Source organism: Scyliorhinus canicula, chromosome 3, assembly GCF_902713615.1.
Source record: "Scyliorhinus canicula chromosome 3, sScyCan1.1, whole genome shotgun sequence".
Classification (NCBI taxonomy): domain Eukaryota; kingdom Metazoa; phylum Chordata; class Chondrichthyes; order Carcharhiniformes; family Scyliorhinidae; genus Scyliorhinus; species Scyliorhinus canicula.
Genome location: NC_052148.1, coordinates 88285742 through 88310286, shown reverse-complemented (window position 1 = coordinate 88310286; position 24545 = coordinate 88285742). Strand labels below are relative to the sequence as shown.

General features: G+C 48.2%; 1 protein-coding gene across 1 annotated transcript in view; it reads right to left on the bottom strand.

Moving 5' to 3' along the window:
- Positions 1-24545, bottom strand: part of parp8 (poly (ADP-ribose) polymerase family, member 8) — a 531112-nt gene that overhangs the window by 253498 nt on the left and 253069 nt on the right.

Below are 24545 nucleotides of genomic sequence, written 5' to 3'. Positions count from 1 at the left end.
AACCAGTAGGGGAGAGGCAACAGAGAGCTGGAAAGTGGCAGGGGACAGCAGGAAACCGGCAGGGGAGAGGCAACAGAGAGCAGGAAACCGGTAGGAGGGAGGCAACAGAGAGCTGGAAACCGGCAGGGGGGAGCGGGAAACCGGCAGGGAAAAGCAGGAAGCCGGCAGCGGTGAGCCAACAGAGAGCTGGAAACCAGCAGGGGTGAGCCAACAGAGAGCTGGAAACCAGCAGGGGTGAGCCAACAGAGAGCTGGAAACCAGCAGCGGTGAGCCAACAGAGAGCTGGAAACCAGCAGGGGAGAGCCAACAGAGAGCTGGAAACCAGCAGCGGTGAGCCAACAGAGAGCTGGAAACCAGCAGGGGAGAAGCAACAGAGAGCTGGAAACCAGCAGGGGAGAGCCAACAGAGAGCAGGAAACCAGTAGGGGGGGAGGCAACAGAGAGCAGGAAACCAGTAGGGGGGGAGGCAACAGAGAGCAGGAAACCAGCAGGGGGGAGGCAACAGAGAGCAGGAAACCAGCAGGGGGGAGGCAACAGAGAGCTGGAAACCAGCAGGGGGGAGGCAACAGAGAGCTGGAAAGTGGCAGGGGACAGCAGGAAACCGGCAGGGGAGAGGCAACAGAGAGCAGGAAACCGGTAGGAGGGAGGCAACAGAGAGCTGGAAAGTGGCAGGGGGGAGCGGGAAACCGGCAGGGAAAAGCAGGAAGCCGGCAGCGGTGAGCCAACAGAGAGCTGGAAACCAGCAGGGGTGAGCCAACAGAGAGCTGGAAACCAGCAGGGGTGAGCCAACAGAGAGCTGGAAACCAGCAGCGGTGAGCCAACAGAGAGCTGGAAACCAGCAGGGGAGAGCCAACAGAGAGCTGGAAACCAGCAGCGGTGAGCCAACAGAGAGCTGGAAACCAGCAGGGGAGAGCCAACAGAGAGCTGGAAACCAGTAGGGGAGAGGCAACAGAGAGCTGGAAACCAGCAGGGGAGAGCCAACAGAGAGCTGGAAACCAGTAGGGGAGAGGCAACAGAGAGCTGGAAAGTGGCAGGGGGGAGCCAACAGAGAGCTGGAAACCAGCAGGGGAGAAGCAACAGAGAGCTGGAAACCAGCAGGGGAGAGCCAACAGAGAGCAGGAAACCAGTAGGGGGGGAGGCAACAGAGAGCAGGAAACCAGTAGGGGGGGAGGCAACAGAGAGCAGGAAACCAGCAGGGGGGAGGCAACAGAGAGCAGGAAACCAGCAGGGGGGAGGCAACAGAGAGCTGGAAACCAGCAGGGGGGAGGCAACAGAGAGCTGGAAAGTGGCAGGGGACAGCAGGAAACCGGCAGGGGAGAGGCAACAGAGAGCAGGAAACCGGTAGGAGGGAGGCAACAGAGAGCTGGAAAGTGGCAGGGGGGAGCGGGAAACCGGCAGGGAAAAGCAGGAAGCCGGCAGCGGTGAGCCAACAGAGAGCTGGAAACCAGCAGGGGTGAGCCAACAGAGAGCTGGAAACCAGCAGGGGTGAGCCAACAGAGAGCTGGAAACCAGCAGCGGTGAGCCAACAGAGAGCTGGAAACCAGCAGGGGAGAGCCAACAGAGAGCTGGAAACCAGCAGGGGAGAGCCAACAGAGAGCTGGAAACCAGCAGGGGAGAGCCAACAGAGAGCTGGAAACCAGCAGCGGTGAGCCAACAGAGAGCTGGAAACCAGCAGGGGAGAGCCAACAGAGAGCTGGAAACCAGCAGGGGTGAGCCAACAGAGAGCTGGAAACCAGTAGGGGGGGAGGCAACAGAGAGCAGGAAACCAGCAGGGGGGAGGCAACAGAGAGCAGGAAACCAGCAGGGGGGAGGCAACAGAGAGCAGGAAACTGGCAGGGGGGAGGCAACAGAGAGCTGGAAACCAGCAGCGGGGAGCCAAAAGAGAGCTGGAAACCGGCAGGGGAGAGCCAACAGAGAGCTGGAAACTGGCAGGGGAGAGGCAACAGAGAGCTGGAAACCAGCAGGGGGGATGCAACAGAGAGCAGGAAACTGGCAGGGGAGAGGCAACAGAGAGCTGGAAACCAGTAGGGGGGGAGGCAACAGAGAGCTGGAAACCAGCAGGGGGGAGGCAACAGAGAGCAGGAAACCAGCAGGGGAGAGCCAACAGAGAGCTGGAAACCAGTAGGGGAGAGCCAACAGAGAGCTGGAAACCAGTAGGGGTGAGCCAACAGAGAGCAGGAAACCAGTAGGGGGGGAGGCAACAGAGAGCTGGAAACCAGTAGGGGAGAGCCAACAGAGAGCTGGAATGCAGCAGGGGAGAGCCAACAGAGAGCTGGAAACCAGCAGCGGGGAGCCAACAGAGAGCTGGAAACCAGCAGGGAAGAGCCAACAGAGAGCTGGAAACCAGCAGGGGTGAGCCAACAGAGAGCTGGAAACCAGTAGTGGAGAGCCAACAGAGAGCTGGAAACCAGCAGGGGTGAGCCAACAGAGAGCTGGAAACCAGCAGCGGGGAGCCAACAGAGAGCTGGAAACCAGTAGGGGTGAGCCAACAGAGAGCTGGAAACCAGCAGGGGAGAGCCAACAGAGAGCTGGAAACTGGCAAGGGGGGGAGCCAACAGAGTGCTGGAAACCAGCAGGGGAGAGCCAACAGAGTGCTGGAAACCAGTAGGGGGAAGCAACAGAGAGCTGGAAACCGGCAAGGGGGGGGAGCAGGAAACCGGCAGGGAAAAGCAGGAAGCCGGCAGGGAAGAGCCAACAGAGAGCTGGAAACCAGTAGGGTACAGCCCACAGAGAGTTGGAAACCTGCAGGGGAGAGCAGGGAACTGGCAGGGGAGATTCAACAGAGAGCTGGAAATCGAAGGGGAGGACTGCAGGTTAGCCCGGGAGAATGGGAAGAGCCTGAAGCCGATGGTGGAGGCACTGATATATTGGAGGCATGAGGGTGCTAATTTATTAGATTTACTTTGGATAATTTATCTGAGTTATTGGGGTAATATATACGAGCTAATGGGATAATGTACCCTCATGAACTCCTGTAATTTAACCCCATGACCACCTGGAGACTGAGGGAATTGCTCTGGGTGAGTTTCCGGGCCCTGAAAATAGGTGTGACCGGGGAGTACGCCGCCCACCGGGAGCCCATTGCCAGAGGCCCGCCCAGCAATTCACCGCTCCCGACCCGCCAAGTTCCCGACGGCGTGGAACCTATTGCCGGTTGGGAAGCTGGCGTGGCGACTGCGGACTCAGTCCATGGTCGCCCTGGTCGGGGGCGGAAGGACCGGAGGCCAGGGGGGGTCTTATAGGTGGCCGGGGATTAGATCTCCTCGGTTTCAGGCTCGGGCACATGGCCGATCGGGGGTGGGGGTGTCTCCTTTCTCTGTGTGGCTTCGCGGTCTGAGTCTGCCATGGAGCTCGGCACGGCCGCTGGAGGCCGCCGTCGTGCGCATGCGCGGACTCCGAACTGGAAGTGCAGGGACCTGTATCCACAGTGTAAGCTGCGTGATTTACTCCGGGTCCCTGCTAGCCCCCTGCAGGGCATTGAATTAGTTCAACTTTTTAATAGGAATTTTGGGAGTAAAACTGCACCGTTGTGCGCCGGCGTGGGGACATAGTCTCATTTTGGGAGAAGGCAGCCCATGGTTCCGCACTTATATATGAGGGGCTGGTTTAGCACATTGGCTTTTAAAACAGACCAAGGCAGACCAGCAGCACGCTTCAATTCTCGTACCAGCCTCCCCGAACAGGCGCCGGAATGTGGCGACTAGGGGCTTTTCACAGTAACTTAATTGAAGCCTGCTCGTGACAATAAGCGATTTTCATTTCATTTCATTTCATTATCACAAATTAGCAAGTGAGGTGATCGAGCCAGGGGGAGCAGTAGAGTCTGACATTGGAGGCCATAGGATGTTGCAAGCTGTACTCAGCTGCTGAACCTCTGAGGCCATTGACAAAGTGGAGATTCTGGAGCAGCAGCATAGAGTGTTCTCAGCGTGGCTTCCTGTGAGCTGCACCTCTCTGCTCACCTGAGGAGCAGGTTGCTGTTGCTGCTACCATTCTTGCTCTTCCTGCTGATTAGGTTCCTGCTGATGCTGCTATTGCTGCTGTTCATCTTGGCCCTTGCCTGAGGTCCAAAGTAAAACGGCATAAGTGGCACCCATGCTGAGGGAGGTGATAGCTCACAGTTCCTAAGTGGAGACCAGACCTTCAAATCTTCAAAGTTGTCAAATTAACCTCCAAGAACTGTGAAGTTTCAGAACTTCCTGGCATCTTTCCCCGTCAGGTTTTCATCTGTCATTGCGTTCTCTCTTTACTTTCATTGGTGAGTTTCAGAAGGATGAGAAGCAGAAGACTCACAGTTAAATTGCAAATACTGTGCTCATTTCACTGTAATTGCACATTTAACAGATAGAAATCAACAATATGCCTCTCCCGAGGAGCTTGCTCGCAAACATTATTCTGGCAGTCTGAATAACAACATGATTCCGCCTTTTTAAAACAAATGGAGTAGAAGTTGTAGTAAACTCAACTTGCTGTCACACTTAAAGCTACAAAATATAGGAACCTTCATCGGTTAACAAGGTACCTGGGCTATGCATTCGAGGCACATCAGCAAACAAGTAATGAACAGATTCATTTTTAGTCAACAAATTTCTGCTTTGCTGACTCGAGCAAGTCCTCAGCATTGTTAATTCTCCACATTGCTGTAAAATATTGTTTATGGAATAAGCCACAACACGCATACAGATAAATTTTCGTATTCAGCTTCAGACACAGAACTTCTATTCAACCTCACTGATTAAAAAGAACGCTGGGTCCTACTCCCTGAATATATTCCTGCCGCTTCTCAAGTGCTGGAAAAGAAAATGAACCCCATAGTCTCAGTTTGTACCAGGAAATATGGTGAGAGTTCACAGAGCTGAAAGGTTGGTGTGGAATAATCCCGGCCCCAAGCTGGTGAACTGGGTGGCAGGGGGGGGTAACAAATAGCAGCGCTCACCAACGCATTCCTGCTGCCAGGGATGTTTTCTAGCGCTATGATCTGGCTGTCTCTGAATGAAGGCAGGCAGCCTATTTAAATAATGAAAGGCCCTAGTGAGGGGAATTTATTTTCTGGACCACTGGCAACATGTGTCTCTTTTTATTATTTCATGGGGTGTGGACACCAGCATTTGTTGTCCATCCCTAATTGCCCTTGAAAAGCCACCTTCTTGAACTGCTGCAAACTGATGTAGGTATTGCCACAGTGCTGCTAGGTTATTCCAGGATTTTGACTCAGCGACAGTAAAGAAATGCACAGCTCCAGGGTCCCAGGTTCAATTCCGGCTTGGGTCACTGTCTGTGCGGAGTCTGCACATCCTCCCCGTGTGTGCGTGGGTTTCCTCCGGGTGCTCCGGTTTCCTCCCACAGTCCAAAGATGTGCGGGTTAGGTGGATTGGCCATGATAAATTGCCCTTCGTGTCCAAAACTGCCCTTAATGTTGGGTAGGGTTACTGAGTTATGGGGATAGGGTGGAGGTGTTGACCTTGGGTAGGGGGTAGAGTGCTCTTTCCAAGAGCCGGTGCAGACTCGATTGGCCGAATGGCCTCCTTCTGCACTGTAAATTCTATGTAAAGTTCCAAGTGTATGACTTGGAGGGGACTTGCTGGTGGTGGTGTGTCCATGCATCTGCTATCCTTGTCCTGATAGATGATAGAGGTAATCAGTTTGGGGAGCTGCTGCCACCCATTTTGTAGGTCATACACATTGCTGCCACTGTGCATTGGTGGTAGGAGTCAATGTTTAAGGCTGGAGATGGAGCACAATCAAGTGAGCTGCTTTTCCCTGGATGGTGTCAAGCATTTTGAATGTTGTTGGAGCCTCACTCTTCCAGGCAGATGGACAGTATTCCATCATACTCCTGACTTGTGCCTTGTAGGTGGTGGACAGGCTTTGGTGAGTCATGTGGCGAGTTACCATAGGACTCCTAACCTCTCACATCCTTCCCCAGACGTATCATCCACCAAGTCCTTCTCTTTAGTGAATACTGACGCAAAGTACTCATTTAATATCTCGCCCATTTCCTCTGGCTCCACGCATAGATTCCCTTTCCTGTTCTTGAATGGGCCTCCTAGTCTTGACAAATGTTTCTTTTTTCTTTTTGACTAGCTCACAATTTCTCTCGTTATCCAGGGTTCCCAAAACTTGCCATACTTATCCTTTATCCTCACAGAAGTGTCCCGGTCCTGAACTCCCATCAACTTCACTTGAAATCCTCCCACATGCCAGATGCTGATTTGCCCTCAAACATCTGCCCCAATCTACATTCTTCAGTTCTTGCCTAATATTGTTGTAATTAGCCTTCCCCCAATTCAACACCTTTATGGGGCTGGTTTAGCACAGGGCTAAATCGCTGGCTTTGACAGCAGACCAAGGCAGGCCAGCAGCACGGTTCATTTCCCATACCAGCCTCCCCGAACAGGCGCTGGAATGTGGCGACTAGGGGCTTTTCACAGTAACTTCATTTCGAAGCCTACTTGTGACAATAAGCGATTTTCATTTTTCATTTCGTTTATCAGGAAGTTCCCTGTTGAAAAAGGTAATCAAACTTACTTGAAAGTCATTACATTTATGTAAGAGCTTGACTCTTAATCTCTTTAAATCTGTAAAAGACTTCCCAGAATTTACCAGGTGAACCTACTTCGCTGCTCACTCAGTCTCTGTCTTACTCAGGTATAGTCTCCTGACCACACACCCCTTACTACTAACCACCAGGTATGGGCAGAGTTGACTGGTTCAGGTTTCTGAAGTTGGAAACTGGCCCAACACACATTTCCGGAGTCCAACATGAAAATCGAGCCCAAGGAGTTAGAATGTTGATCAGCCATCATCTAATTGAGTGGTGGAACAGGCTTGAGAGGTTAAATGGCCAGCCCTGTTCCTATATTCCTAGGCCTCACATTCAATAGTACCATGTTAATTGAACTAAGAGTGGTCAACAAAAATACTTTTGCAACGTATTCACATTTACAGAAATAAATCAAGTCCCTCTGTATATCCTCATCTGTGACATCACTTTCTAGTGCACACCTTATTCTGGTGTCTTCCCAATTTGTGATAACATTCATGTGTTTTCATGCTCCAGATTGTTTTCTGTATAAAAATGTAAAAAATTCCCAGCTCTGACATGTATGGATCTTCATGGTACATTATTCAAATTGTGACAATAAATCTTTTGTGTGTGCTCTTTAGCCAATGTTTCATCCAAAACTTAATCAAAGACTCCACTGTCTTTGAGTGCAAATCAATAGTCTTCCACAGGTCACAAGCTAACTGATAACTGAATGAACAAGATTGTGGAAATGTCTGTGTCCATTTTACCTGTAAATTCCTCAAGGAAGTCAAGAAGTGTTTCAGGCATAGGGCGCGATTTAACGGAGATGAAACAGAGTCTGTTGGGAGCGTTCAGCCGGGTGTTCCCCGGTGCTGGCGGTACTGAGAACAACCACACTATTAAACGGGACTCTGCTTCATTTCAGCGCCTCGACAAGGAACGCCCCACCAAGACTGTACCTAGTTTCATTTCCCGCACCAATGAGTTTCGCTCGCCGGTGCATGAAGAGAATGGTGCCCTGATCTCCAGATCCCCCACCTCTGACTCCGGATCCCTCACAACACCCCAACTCATCAATAAGGGCATCATCGAGTCTCCCGTACCTCACCCCCAGGCTTGATCCTTGGCACAATGCCACCTAGCCACTGCCAGCCTGGCAGTGCCCCTGCCACTGCCAAGTGGTCACCCAAGCACTTCCAGGGTGCCTGGGTGGCACAGCCAGTGGTGTGCACTAGAAAGTGATGTCACAGATGAGGATATACAGAGGGACTTGATTTATTTCTGTAAATGTGAATACGTTGCAAAAGTATTTTTGTTGACCACTCTTAGTTCAATTAACATGGTACTATTGAATGTGTGGCATAGGAATACCACCTTGCCCAGAGCCAACCACCCAGGGGCACCCGGGTACCTGGGAGACCCCACAAGTGTCAGTATGCCTGGTCCATGTTTGTGGAAATCAGTGCTACATGGCGCCCGCTCAGGATCTCCGAGGCGGGGCCCTTAGGTCGCGGACGCTGAGTAGATCTGGTGCAGACGTATTCAAATGAAACTAACTGCTCACTTGAATATGCAAATCTGGATCCCGACCTCAATGGTGGGATTCAGGGCACGACGCCTTGCAAAATCTCATTAGGAATGACGAGGGTGGTAAATCTCACGCTGGCCAGTGTCTTCAAAATTATTCCAGTTTATTTACTGGAAATGTGCTTGCTGTCCCAGTCAGCTGACTGAAAGTTAACATTGACCTTAAATTTCTCTCCCATTCTTCTGTAGTTTCTTTTTTGCAAACATTTATTTTTGTTCAGCTCCTTATCTAAATGATTGCCAGATTAGTTTAAATTGAATCATTACAAGCTCAAAGAGGATCCATTGCTTCCAAAGAACCAGATTAATTTATAAATTAAACCTAATCTTTATTGTATTGAACCAAAATAAAACTGTGCAAATGCATCAAAATTCTGATCTACCAATTCCCCTTTGGATATTTTCAGTTAATATTAGGTGGTTTGAAATCACTATCCTTGTCACATAATTGTCAATGCATACCCTTATCACATTACAAAATATGTTTTATTCATCCTTATTCTACCCTGGAGATTTCTAACAGACCACAAATGTTAAACCTAATCCATGGGTGCTTATCAATGCAAATCATTTAACTTTGCCTTTTGCCCTGGGACACCATTTCAACTTCTTGGGCTGAATAGCCAATAGCAAAGCAAACAGTGCCCATAGCTGACCTTAAAGAAAATTGCCCACATCGCTCTCACAATCTCTGGTGCAGTTTGCCCCTTCCCCAACACAAGTTTAAATCTCCTGCCAAGCCAGGAGGATATCGGGCATCAGTAGTGGTGCTGACAACAAACAGGATAAACAGCCACATGACAGTGAAGTATTCTCACAGAGCGAAAATCAGGTAGGTAAATGCACGTTATCCGTCAGATTTAATTTAGATTTTCAGACAGCCAAATCAAAGATTATGTTTGGATTTAGATGAAGCTAAAATATCAATACAAACAAAGCTTTAAAAAATATTTTTAAGGATAGGGATTTCTTACACGATAGAGTTTCGACCAAGTGTAACTTTTTCAAGGGTTTTACAGCGAGACTAACCACACAGGAGTTTAAGTTTACAATTCATGGATTTCTCATCCAACAGCTTACCTTAGAATCTAGAACAACTGACCGTAACTTGTGGATTTCTGTTATTTGGTGTACGATAAGTAATGCTGGTGAATGCTGACTGTTTTGTTGTCATCAGCACCACAAAATCCAAGCCCTCTTATTTATATTTTATGCTTAATATATCAACCAGCCTTTCTTCCTCTCCTGTCACTCTACATCTTGAAATCAGCCCCCAACTAGGAACTACCATGAATCCATAATGTCTAAAATGTGATTGTTTCATGTTTCACTACCATCTCTGAGCATTGTATTTCAATAGTAATAGCGGATGCTAGGTTTGAACAGGGATAGATGATTTGATGTCAGTCACAGACAACAGATACTCTGATGAACTGATTAGCATTGGCCCTGAGGAAGGCATGAAACATACATCAACACTTGAATGGATTGAAGAGAATACTGCTTTTAACTCACCAGCACACTCCCCATAGATAAACATCATGCTTAATGCTTAACAGTGTCTCAATAGTACAATGTTATTGTCCTGAATGATTTTCACACAACTACTCTGAAGGTTTTGGTGCATAGTCACCATTACAATTAGAGGAGCATTCACAGCTTAATGTTCAAATCAGAACTAATATATTTGGGCAGACATTTACTCCAGCTCTAGGATCTCAACCTCAGAACCAAATGGGGTTCCGAGTCCACACTTTGTGCAAACAAAGGCAGACTTGTGAATTGGCCACCATTGGGCTCATCATCCAAATAAGACATGATGGGTAGGGTGCAGACGCTGCCAGCATCCCTCCAGGAGACGTGGATACTGCTGAGACTGATCAGAGATCGAGCGGGTGTCTCCATTTTGAGCTGTCCTCTGGCATTCAAATCAAGAATGAGATATCAGAAGGCCTGTGGCGCTAACAATTGCAGTCAAAGACGAGAGACAAGTTCAATTGAGGCTTTATTGCTGTGTGATGCTATTCCTCCAGCTGCAACTGAAGACTAGAGTCTGAGTGACTCACACGCATATTTATACACAAGATCCCTGTGGGCGGAGCTAGCCGGCAGGAGCTTACCGGAGGAACCTGTATTACAGGTACAGCCATACATCCCCCTACTGCAAGTATGGATATCTACAGTGGTTATCACCACATTCACCCCCTGTAAAAATGAGTCCGGCGGGGGTGACGTGTAATTATGATACAAAGGATGATATATTTACAAAAGGGTCCAAACAAAGAAAACCAAGAGTCCATCCGGTCAGCAGGTTACAGGTTGAGCCGAACCGGTGGTCGAATGTTCCGCTGTGATCGTCGTAGCTGTGGTGGCGACGTTGGTGCAGGTGCTGGCGGTGTTGGTGCTGGCTGCTGGCGGGATGACTCCGAGAGCGAGCCAAAATCTTCCGTGTCCTCCAGTGTGGGCAGGGGGATGAGGGATGAACCTGGTGGGGACGAATAGGGGGGCGCCAGGGAAAAGGAGGGTGGTGCGGGAGGAAAAGGGGCGTGGGCATGGGATCGGCACCTGAGGGAGCCAGGTCCCGGAGCGAGATTGTGTCGTGGCAGCCGTCAGGGAACTCCACGTAGGTATACTGAGGGTTGGCGTGGAGAAGGCGTGCTTTGTCCACCAGTGGTTCCGCCTTGTGGTGCCGGACATGCCTACGGAGAAGGACTGGGCCCGGAGTCGTGAGCCACGTCGGGAGCGACACCCCGGATGTAGACTTTCTAGTGAAGGCAAAAACACGTTCATGGGGTGTACTGTTAGTTGCGGTGCACAGTAGTGACCGAATGGAATGGAGCGCGTCAGGGAGGACCTTGATGCCAGCAAGCGGCTGGGAGGTTCCTGGACCGTAGGGCCAGCTGGACGGCCCTCCATACCGTCCCGTTCTCCCTCTCTACCTGCCCGTTTCGCCGTGGGTTGTAGCTGGTCGTCCTACTGGAGGCGACACCCCTGCTGAGAAGGAAATGACGCAGCTCATCACTCATGAACGAGGATCCCCTGTCACTGTGGATGTAGTCGGGGAAACCGAACAGGGCGAAAATGGAATCCAGGGCCTTGATGACGGTGGCAGACATCATATCCGAGCATGGGATAGCGAAGGGGAACCTAGAAAATTAATCGACCACACTAAGAATGTAGGTGTTGCGGTCGGTGGAGGGGAGGGGTCCCTTGAAGTCCACACTGAGGCGTTCAAAGGGGCGGGACGCTTTCACCAGGAGCGCGCGATCTAGCCGGTAGAAGTGCGGCTTGCACTCGGCACAGACTTAGCAGTCTCTGGTGACTGTCCGTACTTCCTCAACGGAGTAGGGCAGATTGCGGGTTTTGATTAGATGGTACAAGTGAGTGACCCCCGGATAGCAAAGGCTCTCGTGCAAGGCACAGAGCTGGTTCACTTTTGCGCTGGCACATGTACCTCGGGAGAGGGCGTCTGGGGGCTCGTTGAGCTTGCCGGGGCGATACAAGATCTCGTAGTTAAAGATGAAGAGCTCGATTCTCCACCGAAAGATTTTGTCATTCTTGATCTTGCCCCGCTGCATGTTGTTGAACATGAAGGCTACCGACCGTTGGTCAGTGAGGAGAGTGAATCTTCTGCCGGCCAGGTAATGCCTCCAGTGACGCACCGCTTCAACGATTACCTGGGTCTCCTTTTCAACAGAGGAATGTCGAATTTCGGAGGCGTGGAGGGTGCGTGAAAAGAATGCCACGGTCTGCCTGCCTGATTCAGCGTGGCGGCAAGTGCGACATCTGAAGCGTCGCTTTCTACTTGGAAAGGCAGTGTCTCGTCTACTGCGTGCATCCCGGCCTTGGCTATGTCAGATCGAATGCGGGTGAAGGCCTGTTGTGCCTCGGCCGAGAGGGGAAAATGTGTGGACTGGATAAGTGGGCGGGCCTTGTCCGCGTATTGTGGGACCAACTGGGCATAATAAGAAAAGAACCCAAGGCAGTGTTTGTGGGCCTTGGGGCAGTGGGGGAGGGGGAGCTCCATGAGGGGGCGCATGCGGTCGGGGTCGGGCCCCAGTAGTCTGTTATGGACTACGTAGTCGAGGATGGCTAAGCGGTCTGTGCTGAACACGCACTTCTCCTTGTTGTACGTGAGATTAAGGAGAGATGCGGTGTGGAGGAATTTAGAAAGGTCGGCATCATGGTCCTGCTGGTCATGGCTGCAGATGGTGACATTGTCGAGGTACGGGAAGGTGGCCTGCAGTCCGTACCGATCAACCACTCGGTCCATTTCTCATTGAAATACCGAGACTCCATTCGTGACGCCGAAGGGAACCCTAAGAAATTGGTACAAACGACCGTCTGCCTTGAAGGCAGTGTAGGGACGGTCCGATTTACGGATGGGGAGCTGGAGGTAGGCGGATTTCAGGTCAATAGTAGAGAAGACGCTGTACTGTGCAATCTGAGTGACCATCTCAGAAATGCGGGGGAGAGGGTACGCGTCGAGCTGCGTGTACCGGTTGATGGTCTGGCTGTAGTCCATGACCATTCTGTGCTTCTCCCTGGTCTTAACCACTACCACCTGGGCTCTCCAAGGGCTGTTGCTGGCCTCGATGATACCCTCCCGAAGCAGCTGCTGGACTTCGGACCTGATGAAGGCCTTGTCCTGGGTGCTGTACCGTCTGCTCCTGGTGGCGACGGGCTTGCAATCTGTGGTCAGATTGGCAAAGAGTGAGGGAGGCTCGACCTTGAGGGTGCGGTGCGGCGAGCAGCGCAGGCGTAGTGCGCGGGGGCGGCTGCTGTGGGGCTGGTTGCGGGGTCCATGAGGGGTAGGACGGGTGGGCCTGGGGGGCCGTTTGCGGGGTCCACGAGGGGTAGGACGGGTGGGCCGAGCGGCAAGCGGAGTAGGTTCACGCACTACGGGAGGCGGCCGTCATGGAAAGCGCCAGAGTCTTTGTGGCCGCGAGGTCGAGGGCGGACCCTTCCAGCAGTCGTTGCCGGATGGGGTCCGATGCAATGCCTGTGACAAAGGCATCGCGCATGAGTATGTCAGAGTGTTCCGTGGCTGTGAGGGCCCGGCAATCGCAGTCTCGTACCAGAGGTATAAGGGCCCTCCAGAAGTCCTCAATCGACTCACCCGGCTGCTGGACCCGAGTAGAGAGTTGATGCCTCACAAATAGGGTGTTTGTCGACTGTGCATAGTTCTCCTTGAGCAGTTCCATAGTTCTGGTGTAGTCAGTCGCATCTTGAATTAGCGGAAAGACACTGGAGCTAAGTCTCGAGTACAGGAGTTGCTTTTTCTGAGCCTCCGTCGGGGGAGGGTCCGCTGAAGAGATGTAGGCCTCGAAAACTGCAAGCAAGTGAACAAAGTCTTTCCTGGCGTGAGGCGACTGCGGATTCAGCTGCAGACGGTCAGGCTTGATTCTGATGTCCATGGTGTACGGAAAATCACACAGCAATAAATTGTGGGGTGCTAACAATTGCAGTCAAAGATGAGAGACAAGTTCAATTGAGGCTTTATTGCTGTGTGATGCTATTCCTCCAGCTGCAACTGAAGACTAGAGTCTGAGTGACTCACACGCATATTTATACACAAGCTCCCTGTGGGCGGAGCTAGCTGGCAGGGGCTTACCGGAGGAACCTGTACTACAGCCATACATCCCCCTACTGCAAGTATGCATATCTACAGTGGTTATCACCACGAGGCCTTGGTAGGCAGGCCCCTCTGGATGGCCCTGAAACCTCAGGTGTGGCCTTCCCTGCCTGCGGCCCGCTCTCAGGGCCATGAAGCCATGATAGGGCCTATAAATATAGAAATTGGCTGCCCATCTCCAGTGGTACAGTATTTGGGAAAGCCTCCAAGGATAAGAAAATGAACCCTCCATCTCTGTGTCGGGAGTGACCGTACATAACTGGAATGCAGCTTAATACCTTAATTATGTTTGTAAAACTGCACTGAATATTAAACCAAAATGCACATATATTCTCCTCAATGACAGACGAGTCCAGCATTGATGTTCAAAAGACAAGACACTAAGCATTCGCAACAATCTTCAAGCGAAAGTGCCGAGTTGATGATCCATCTCGGTCTCCTCCAGAGGTCCCCATATCACAGATGTTAGACTTCAGCCAATACGATTCACTCCACATGATATCAAGAAACAGCTCAAGGCATTGGATACTGAAAAGGCGATGGGCCCCGACAATGTCTTGACAATAGTACTGAAGACTTGTGCTGCACCCCGAGCCAAGCTGTTCCAGTGCAGCTACAACACTGGCATCCCTCTGGCAATGTGGAAAATTGCCAGGTGTGTCCTGTACACATGAACCAGGATAAATCCATGCCGACAATTACCACTCTATCAGCCTGCTCTGGAGTCATCAACAGTGCTATCAAGCAGCACTTAATCAGCAATAACCTGCTTTTGGATGCTCAGTTTGGGTTCTGCCAGGGCCACTCAGCTCCTGACCTCATTGCAGCCTTGGTTCAAACATGGACAAAAGAGCTGATTGCTAGAGCTGTGTTGAGAGTGACTACCCTTGACATCAAGGCAGCATTTGACTGAGTATGGCATCAAGCAGCCCTAGCTAAACTGGAGTCAATTGGAATTGGGAAAAACTTTCCTCTGGTTGGAGTCACACCTGGCACAAAGGAAGATGGTTGTGGTGGTGGGAGGTCAATCATCTCTGCTCCAAGACATCACTGCAGGAGTTCCTTAGGATGGTGCCCTGAATTCCCCACAATCAACATCTTCGGGGTTACCATTGATCAGAAACTGAACTGGACTCGCCATATTAATACTGTGGCTACCATGGCAGGTCAAAGGCTAGGAATCCTATCGTGAGTAGTTCACCCTCTGGCTCCCCAAATCCAAATACTGGCCACCATCTAGAAGGCACAAGTCCAGAGTGTAATGGAATTCTCTCCACTTGCCTGGTTGAGTGCAGCTTCAACAACACTCAAGGCGCTCAACACCATTCAAGAACAAAGCAGTCAAGCTGATTGCCCCTTTTCCACAAACATTCAAACCCTCTGCCACCGACAAATAGAGGCAGCCGTGTGTGTAATCTACAAAATGCACTGCAGTAACTCGCCAAGGTTCCTTAGACAGTACCTTCCAAACCCACGACCGCTACCATATAAATGAACAAGAGCAGCAGATACCCGTGAACACCACCACCTGGAGGTTCCCCTCCAATTCACTCACAACCCTGACTTGGAAATATATCGCCGTTCCAAACCGTTGCTGGGGCAAAATCCTGGAACTCCCTCCTAACCAGCACTGTGGGTGCACCTACACCTCAGGGACTGCAGTGATTCAAGAAGGCAGCTTCTGAAGGCAACTTGGGATGGGCAATAAATGCTGGCCTAACCAGTGATGCCCACATCCCATAAATGAATAAAAAAGAATATATTCTTAGGGCGGTATTCTCCGCCGGCTCCAAAAATCGCGGAGGCCGCCGTGAACTTGGCTGAGGTTCACGACGGCCTCGGGGCCCGCTCCCCACACCTAATTCACCCACACCTGGGGGGCTAGGAGCAGGCCCCCGTCGTTCGCGGCCGCGACCTCGGCTGCCGGAAATGACGCCCGAACGGCGCTTCGCGGAATCGCGGATCAGCGCGCAGACGACGATCACGCGTGCCGTCTTTCTCCACCGCCGCCTGGCAAGACGTGGCGGCTTGATCTTGCCGGGCGGCGGAGGGGAAAGAGTGCATCTGTTTTGGACTCAGGCCCGACGATTGATGGGCACCGATCGTGGGCCTGTCCCCTCCGGAGCACAGTCGCGGTGGTCCCGTCCCAAACGGGCATCCGGCGCCCGTTTCACGAATGCAGCGACCAGGTGTGGTTGCTGCCGTGGTGAAACGGGCGTGAAGGACCGGCCGCTCGGCCCATCGGGCTCAGAGAATCAGCGTTCACCGTGAAAAACGGCGAGTGCCGATTTTTCCGAGAGGTGGGGGGGGGGCCTCCCACGATTCTCCCACGCCACGTGGGGAGCAGAGAATTCCGCCCTTGATCTGGAACCTTCATACAAAACAGAAAGACTTTAATATATTCAATATGGAGTGCAAATTCCAGAGGGGAAGAATCCTTCTGCTGTCTGCCCAATTTCCTGCATCAAGTTGTTTTAAATAAGCAGTAAACATGCTCTGGAATTGCTAAATCACTGTGAACCTTTTAGTTGGCCACCCGTTTACCTTCTCAAGTCGATAGCTGCTGTTATCATTATGAATATGTACCCCAGTGGCAGTAGCTTCACCAAGTAAATATCAGCCTTGATTGATCAGAGATTACATAATTTTTTAATTAATTATTTCCAGACTATTAATTACACCCAAACACACTTCAATGATCACACTTATCTCAGCACCATTCTGTCTCCATTGCTTTCCAAATCACACCAGTTCCCAGTTTAATCTCACACACACCAACTGCCAGCCACCTTTTTGCACATGCAGACACAAGAGGTTTTTACATTGCAGAAGCACCATCAATGCTGGATGCTGTTCTCAACATCTTTCTCCTATATATAATCTCCATAAAGCGACCATCAAAGGCTCACATTGCTGACTCATGAGTTGCCCCTGTCTCTGCCTCGTCTATGTAGTGGTGTTCTGCCTACAGCCACTCCTCTGCTCACTTTCCTGTTCAGTTTCTCGAAGGAGCCTTTCATTTTCAATTCCAAGTTGTCCAACATTATCATTCTCTTTCTCTTGGTCCATATTTCTTGAGTTATTCTTATGTTTGAAGAATGCATTCATTGTTATTGCTATTCTAGCTCTGATTTATTTCTGGCAGTTACCACCTTCTTACAAGATGCTTCCAAGTTCTTATGATACCAGATGCTGCCGTTGACTATTTATCTTCCTCTCTGAATATCCCACAACTCTTGCGTCCAATCATCATAACTTTTGTTGTTTTTACATTCATTTTTGTTCCATAAGCTTCTTATTCCATTCATGGCCAATCTCTAACTTGTCCAAATATGTGACTAAATTATATTAACAACTCAGTACACGAGTGTCATGCTGTCTTGACAGAAGACACAATTTGGATTCAGACTTTATAATTAAAGGGTTTTATTTTCAAACTGTAAACATGGTTATATATCGAATTTTCAAAATGGATTCCAAATGAAACTGACAGAGTAAACAAAGACAAGAGTGCATATCAGTGAGAGTTAATTTGATTGTTTGCTTTATTTATGTTTATTGAAACTTTGTTTCCGATAACATATTTCACTTTCAAGTTTTCAATTTGCATATTAGCTGATTCTTGAGCATGATGCACTCCATGTGGTACTGAACAGCTTGTCATCTCAGTGTCAGTCTCTGTTCAGTGTACACTGGGTAAATGAGAACTGTTCAGTTCCATGTAACTTGTGCATCAGAAGTGTCATTTCCAGCACATGTAGGATAAAGGGGAATGATTAACACACAAAGAACTATGGAACCATAGGAGGAGTCATTTAGGCTCACATATCTGTTTTAGCCCTTTGTGAGAGAAATTTAAAAATAATCTCTCTTTCCATCCCTCTCCATACAGTATTTGCTTTATTACTCTCCGAAGTAAAACATTCCTTGCTTCAGCAATTGCCGCACGAAGAAATATCCCTGAACCACTTGTCTCATTATTTTAATGGCATTGTTAAAATAAGGCGCCATCATCGCAGCCACCTGAACTGGAGGAAGTACTGACCCTGATTTTAGGGGGTTGATGAAGGTGGCATATTTTGAGGGGGGCTCAAAGTTGAAGGCTCAGCCAGCAGTTATGAAGGAAGTCATGCCCAGTTGATTTTAACTAATGTGCAACATTTGAATAATTAAGATCGATGACCTGCTCAAAGGCTGAGGGGAATAATGTTGAGACCAATCGGTAGGAGTCGGAACTGAAGTGGCAGCTGGTCGTTGTGAAGTCCTAATGGAACAGGCTAAGCATTAGTGATGCGTGATGGAACAGCTGGGAGGGAAAGGTTTCCACATGGATGCAAGTGTGGGGAGGAAGATGGAGGACCAGGGCAAGAGATGTCATTGGGCTGTGACGTTTGCACCTATGTTAGTGCCTCATGAGCCTGCAATGCTCATCTTGCCCAACTTCACAGTCAGTGAAGAAAACATGTTGCCAAGCATCATTGAAATAAGCAAATCATGGCCTTGTGGTGGACCAAGATCTTTGTCCATTGGGCACAGCATACACTATGGATGATAGGCTCATTAAAATCCAGTGGGCAAGAAGAACAGACGGAAAGGTAAGTGTAAAAGTAATTAATTGGTGGGGTATGAGTGGGGAGTGGGGGGTGGGGGGGGGGGGGGGAGGGATGAACAGTGGAAGGAGCAGGAAAAATATTCCTCTGGGATCTTCATGAATAATGTGGATCACTATCATTGGGGTCTGGTTCCTTGTGTGATCAGTCTTTCGCCTGTTACTACCGCAGCTGCTGCTAGTGCTGAATGAACCAGATCTCAGCTTGAAATCCATCTTAGTGGATCATAATCCTTTTATTTGTATTGTCAAAACCAGGAGGATGAGCTACTGAACACAAAAGCACAGGACTTTTAAAATTTGAAGAATTAAACTGTTTTTTTGAGAGAGGAAAAAAACCTCACACATAATATAAAAAATACAGCTAGACAATCTTACAAAATAACCCCCAAAATGCTTTATTATAGATACACAATAAAACTATCTTTTTGGCAATAGCCCTTATAGATTCTTAACCACAACATCCAGGAATATAAAATAGGAAATAGAGAAATTGCTTCAATGTTTAAACAGAAATACAACCCATGACTCTCCAGAACTATTCAACGCTGATGTGGTTTTTCCAAAAGGAGATTCAAAGCACATTTTGTCTCAGGATAAATATTCTTCAATTAAATATCTTTCACAGCTTTTCGGCACACTCCAAAACACAGGAGCTGGCTTTCAATGGAACTGCCCACCCATAGTTACTCACAATAGCTGAAACCCTGTTGACGTGAATACCCTTTTCACCTCTTTCATCTTAGATATCCATTGTCTTCAACTATTGTTTTCAAAATTCAGTTTCCCAAATGTTAAAACTTAGAATAATCCTGTTTTATCTCTATTGCGGGTCAATAAAATTTTAAAAACCTGCCCCTGTTTCTTCAGGAATCGCCTGTAAAATGCAAACGTTCCTTGTGACCTTTGACACATCTTTGAAATACAGCAGGTGCAATTTAACAAAAAGAAAACAATGCCACGATTTCATGGTCTCCTCTTGCCTGGCGAGAATCCGTGCAAGCTGGTTCGATCGCGGGAGCGGCCTAAATCAATAATTTCGCCAGTCACCAAGTGGTTTGTGATCGAATTGGCTCGCTCCTGTTCCGGAACTCGCTGAGGCACAACGAGAAAACAATAATCACCAATTGAGACGAATCTCCATTTGATTAACGAGATGGTCACCTAATCTAACAGCCTCTTGCGATCAAACGGGCTCACCTGCGCGAGGTCTGCGAGCAAGGATTAGTACTGGCCCACACAAACAAGGACCAGGCAGAACAGCACTTGGCGTGTCTGTCAGGCTGTTAGAGGCCCCTGAGTGGTCAGGGACAGGGCAGCATGGCACCCTGGTCTCTCTCTGGAAACTTGGCATCTTGGCATTGCCCAGCTGGCACCTTGGCACTGCCATGCTGGCACTGCCAAGGTAATGGGGTGGCACTGCCAGGCTGGCAGAAGCACTGATGGGGTTCCAGGGTGTCAGTGCCAGGGTGGCACTGCCAAGTGTCCAAGAATGGGAGAAGTGATGCGAATGAGAGGAAGGATGCAGTAGAGTATGGAGAGTGAGGGTTGACAAGTGGGCATGGGTGGCCTCCAGAATGTTGTGGGTTGCAGAATGGGAGTCCCAGAAAGGGGGAGGCCCCGATCCCCCAACCCCCCACCGTGGTTCTCAGACCCTCCCAAAATGAAATGAAATGAAATGAAAATCGCTTCTTGTCACAAGTGCCGTTATTTAAGAAGGCTGTAAAGAAAAACCTGGGAATTATAGACCGGTAAGCCTAACATCTGTCGTAGGTACGTTACCAGAGAGGATTCTGAGGGATAAGATATAAAGATTTGGAAAGACAGGGTTTGATTAGGAGTAGTCAGCATGGCTTTGTGCATGGGAGATCATACCTTACAAATTTGTTGGAGTTCTCGGACCAGGAAGGTTGATGAAGGCAGGGTGGTAGAAGTTTTCTATATGGACTTCAGTAAGGCCTTTGATAAAGTTCCACATGGTAGGCTGCTCTGGAAGGTTAGATCACGTGGAATCCAGGGAGAGTGTGCAAATTGGATGTACAATTGCCTTGATAGTCATAAGCAAAGGGTAATGGTGGAAGGATGCTTCTCGGACTGGAGGCCTGTGACAAGTGGTGTGCCCCCGGGGTCAGTGTAGGGCGCATTGCTGTTTGTTATTTGCATCAACTATTTGGATGAGAATGTACAAGGCGTGATCAGTAAGTTTGCAGATGACACTAAAATAGGTGGTATTGTAGACAATGAGGAAGGTTATCAAAAATTGCCGCAGGATCTTGATCAACTAGGGAAGTGGGCTGAGAAATGGCAAATGGATTTCAATACAGTAAAGTGTGAGGTGTTGCATTTTGGAAAGTCAAATCAAGTAAGGACTTTCACAGTGAATGGTAAGACCTGAGGGAATATCATGGAACAGAGGGACCTTGGAGTTCAGGTGCCCAGTTCTCTAAAGGTGGAGTCACAGGTGGATAGGGCAGTGAAGAAGGTTTTGGCATGCTGGCCTTCATCAGTCAGGGCATGGAGTATAGAAGTTGGGAAAATATGTTGCAGTTACACAGGACGTTGGTGAGGTCGCACCAGGAGTATTGAGTTCAGTTTTCGTCGACTTGCTGTCGGAAAGATGTTATTAATCTGAAAAGAGTGCAGAAAAGATTACAAGGATGTTCACAGGACTCAAGGGACTGAGTCATAGGGAGGGATTGGACAGGATAGAACTTTTTTCTTTGGAGTGTAGGAGACTGAGGGGTGATCTTATAGAGGTGTGTAAGATCATGAGAGGCATGGATAGGGTGAATGCACTCAGTACATTTCACAAAGTTGGGGAATCAAGAACTAGAGGGCATAGGGTTAAGTTAAGAGGGGAAATAATTAATGGGAACCTGAGGAGCAACCTTTGTACACAGAGGGTGGTATGTATGCGGAATGAGCTGGCGGAGGAAGTGGTTGAGGCAGGGACATTGGCAACATTTAGAAGACATTTGGACAGATACATGGATAGGAAAGGTTTAGAAGGATATGGACCAAATGCAGGCAAATGGGGTTAGCTTAGATGGGCTTTTTAGTTGGCATGGACCAGTTTGGGCAGAAGGGCCTGTCTCTGTACCATAAACTCTATGATTTTATGATTCTATGATAGAGTGGGAGATAAAAAAGGATGGGGAGTAGCACTAATGATTAAATAATCAATTCCAGGTGTGAGAAGGAATGATATACTAAATAGGACAACAAAAAAGGCTTTATGAGTTGAGCTTAGAAATAAAAAAGGCCAGTCACACCACTGGAAGCATACCATCGACCCCCAAATAACGAAAGGGCGATAGAAGAACAAATACGTCGGCAGATTTCTGCAAGTAAGAACAAGAGGCAATAATAGTAGGAGACTTTAACAATCCTAATATCAACTGGGATTTAAATAATATAAGAGAGACTGAGGGAGAGAAATTCATGCAGTGTGTCCAGGAAATGTTTTTCAATCCATTAGCGACAAACCCAATGAGAGAAGGTGCAATTCTAAACCTAGTCTTGGGGAAAAAAGAAGGACAAGTGGGTGAAGTGACAGTCAGCGACCATATCGGGATAGTGAGCACAATTCAGTTAGATTCAGTATTACCATGGAAAAGGACAGAGATAAATCAGGAGTAAAAGTTTTGAATTGAGGGAAGGCAGATTTTGCAGAAATTAGAAGGGACAGCTGAGGTGGACTGGCCAGCACCGCTATAATAGACACAAAGAACTAAGTACTGTAGATCGCATAGAGTATAAGAAGTGCAGGGACATGGAGAGCACGATTGGGAAATTTACAGGCGACTCAAAGATTGACGGAGTGATGGATAGTGTAGAGGATAGCAATAATCTCCAAAATGGTGTGGATGGATTGGTTGAGTAGGCGGTGAAGTGGCAGTTGGATTTTAACACAGAGAAGTGCGAGGTCATGCATGTAGGGAGAGCAAACAGTTATAATGAGTACACAATAAATGGGAATATACTAAGAGGGTTGGATGAAGTAGAGATCTTGGCATACAAGTATATAGGTTTCCAAAGGCAGCAGTTCAAATGGACAAAGTTGTAAAGAAGGTATATGGAATGCTCTCCTACATTGACAGAGGTATAGAATATAAAGATAAAGATATAATTTTGGAATTGTGTAAAACACTGGTGAGGCCACAACTGGAATATTATGTGCAGTTCTGGTCACCACATTGCAAGAAGGTCATAATTGCTCTGGAGAGAGTGCAGAGAAGGTCGCGGGGAATGTTGTCAGGGCTAGAAAAGTGTAGCTATGAGGAGAGATTGGATAGGTTGGGGTTATGTTCCTTGGAACAAAGAAGGCTGAGGAGTGACTTAATTAAGGTGCACAAAATTATGAGGGGAAGAGATAGAGTAGACAGGATAAAATTGTTTCCCCTGGAGGAGAATTCTAGAACCAGGGGACATAGATTCAAGGTAAGTGGCAGAAAGTGTAGAGGGTACACAAGGAAAAAGCATTTTATGCAGAGGGTAGTGGGTGTCTGGAATTTGCTGCCTAAGTTGGGTGTTGGAGGCAGAAACTCTAAACTCTTTTAAAAAGCACCTGGATCTGCATCTTACTGTTAGCTACAGGGCTATGAGGTGGATAGAGGAAGGTGAGATTAGAAAGGGCACCTCGTGACCTTCGGCTCGCATGGACCAGATGGGTTCAATGGACTCCTTCTGTGCTATAACTTTTCTATGATCCTGTGGTGCAGAATTTGAGTGTTGTTAACTGCACTCATCCAGGCAAGTGGAGAATATTTTATCACAGTCCTGGTTTGTGCTTTGTAGAAGGGTGGACATATTTTGGGAATGAAATTGAATTACTCATCTCAGAATTCCCAACCTCTGACCTGTTCTTAGCCACATTATTTATATGGCTGGTCTAGTTCAGGTTCTGGTCAATGGTAAACCCCACGATTTTTATAATGGGGGAATTTGGCAATGGTAATGTCATTGAATGTCAAGGGGAGACGATTGGATTCTCTCTTGTTGGAGATGGTCATTGCCTGGCACTTGTGTGACATGATTGTTACTTGTCACTTGTCTGCACAAGCCTGGATATTGTCCAGGTCTTGCTGCATTTGGACATGGACTGCTTCAGTGTCTGAGTAGTCACAAATGGTGCTGAACATTGTGCAATTATCAGCGAACATACCCATTTCTGACCTTATGATGGAAGGAAGGTTGTTGATGAAGCAGCTGAAGATGGTTGGGCCTAGGACCGAAAGAATGTCTGCAGCAATGTCCAGGGACTGAGATAATTAATCAATATTTATTTATTTAAGCCTGAACAGAAATTTTAATTTTCAATTTATGATTATGTTTTTTAATTTCATGCCAATTTATTTTAAAAGTGATAATTTTACTGTTACATAGTTACATAAAGTGACTGATTATTTCAATATTTTTTCTGTAACATTTTATAAATCATCTACTCCATATTTTACTCAACACCATTAATATTTTAGTATCCTATCAAGTCATATTTGGTTAACTGTCAATTCAATGTTTCTTAATTATAGATCGAATCTTTCAATATTAAATTACTTCAGAACATTTCAAATTAATCACTGGGTTTGAGAGAACAACGTATTGTAGGCCTGTCATACTTGAAACAAACTATAGCTTCAGGCACAATACAAGATGATGAATGACAACTACACCAACAGGACAGTACAAGTGAACCTGGTTCGTTCTGACCATGGGTGACTGTCTGTGTGGAGTTTGCACTTTCTCCCTTGTCTGCGTCGGTTTGCTCAGGTTGCTCCGGTTTCCTCCCAATGTCCAAAGATGTGCCGGTCAGGTGGATTAGCCATGCTACATTGCCCTTAAGTATCCAAAAGTTTAGGTGGGGTTACATGGATAGGGTAGGTATGATGCTCTTCTGGAGGGTCGATGCAGATGCAATGGGCCGAATTGCCTCCTTCCGCACTTTAGTGATTCTATGACATCAAGTGATTCTATGTTCTGGGCATGGGCAGGGCAGGATCACAGGATATAATTGGAAATGTTACTTCTCCAGATCATTTACCATTACCTGCCCAGTGCTAAACAGGTTCAAACAGAAGGTAATGGTCCTTTTCAAAACACCAAGTACATTCCCTCACTTTAATGGAACATACTTGAAAGTAAAGTCTACAAAGCTGGGGCAATAAATAGATTCTTCATAAGATCTCT